Raw genomic sequence first — 1,840 nt, 5'->3', positions numbered from 1 at the left:
ACCATAAACATATTTTGGTTTATGATTAACATTTACATCAGTATATTTTGATAAAGCAGATTAGTTGCCATAAGTGGGGTGGACCTCATCAAAACAGTTGAAGACCTTAAGAGAAAAGAGATTGAGTTCCCCCAAAGAGGAAAGAATTCTGCCTCCACACTCAAGACTGCAATAGCAGCTCTTGCCAGAATTTCCAGCCTGCCCCTAGGATTTCAGACTTCAGCCCCCACCAATGTGTGAGCCAGTTCCTAAAAATAAACCTTTTCCTCTCTCTTCCTCTCCCTCCTTCACTTACTTTCTTTCTATCTGTCTATATAGATATATCAACCAATCTATCTACACACACACATGTGTGTGTGTATATATATATATATCTCCTATTGATTTTATAGAGAATTTTGACTTATACAAATACTCTTCTATGTGTTCTTCTAAAAGCTAAGTTTGGGATTTCACAACTGAGTGTTTAACCCATCTGGAGTTGATTTTGTAGATATATGCTTAATTTACTATTCTTTAGCCAATTTTTTGTGCCTTGTGGAGCAAAAAGAGGTAAATGTATATATTTACCAGTCCTCTTGGCCTGAAATTTTCAGTATCCTTTTAAAAACATACATCTAATACTCACTGTTGAGATTATGATTCAGTAGATTTGGGGCCTAAGCATATGTATTTTGTTCATTCAGATAATTCTTAAATTCATTCTTTGAAGAAAATATAGATGAATATTATTTTACCCTTTACATAGGGGAACATCTTAGAATGATATTGAAGACAGAATCCATTCACAAAAAAGCTTGAGATATTTCACCATATCAAATAATTTTGTAAACTTCTTATTGAAGTTTAAAAGTTCATATAGAAAAATGTATCCATAAAAATTTTAACTCCTGTACAGCAAGAAGCACCAAAAGAAAAGTTGAAAGCAGAATGAGCCACATGTATGACTTCTTACATCCATATGTAAGAAGCTCTTATAAGTAAATACTACAGAAACTGCAGAATAGAGTAGAATGATAAAGAACCTGAGACAGAGAATCTCACTGTCTCAGTTGGAATCCTGGTACCTGAATTGAGAAACAAGATCCTGGTAGGCCCATTTTAACCTCTACCCCTGTTTTTGTATCTCTAAAATAGGAATAATTATAACTTTGTAGGGTCATGATAAACATTAAAATAAGTAATACCTACTAATGACTTAGGCATATGGTAAGGTATCAATAAATATTAGCTTTTTAAAGTTCATACTCCGAAGAAAAATGGGCAAAGGACATAAATAGGCAAGTCATTAAAAGCAACAATAGCCAATATAAGTGGTAATGAAACATGAAAAAGTGCCCCATGGGTGAGTAGGAAAATACAAAATAAAAAATAGTATTATTTTCAGCATTGTTATTGATCAGATTGGCAAAGATGAAAAAGCTGGACAATATGTATAGTTGGAGAGGATGAGGAGAAACAGATATTCCCATACATTGCTCTGTGGCTGACAGTATGTTTGTAAGGGTAAATAACATTCTACAACTATCTACTACTCTAGCATCCCAGCCTTCTCCCCTGGGACCTGAACCTTCCCACAATCCAGAGCTAAAGAATTAGAATTGGTAGAATTTTGCTCATCGGTAAGGTTAGTATCCATTATGTTGTTAAGTATTTTGAATATCATCTCTAGATACAATCTTTCTATAGACTATCCCAACAATTAGTCAGGGGCTAAAATACACACACAAGGAACTAATGAAGAAATAGATAAAATGTATATATGTAGAGAAGTTTATTGCAGAAGTGGCAACAACCTAAAAATCATACAAGAGACATGGAATTTAGGAGTTAAATTTGT

Source organism: Spermophilus citellus (genome assembly GCF_964194105.1).
Source record: "Spermophilus citellus genome assembly, chromosome: X".
NCBI classification, from domain to species: Eukaryota; Metazoa; Chordata; class Mammalia; order Rodentia; family Sciuridae; genus Spermophilus; species Spermophilus citellus.
This window is presented reverse-complemented; position numbering follows the sequence as displayed.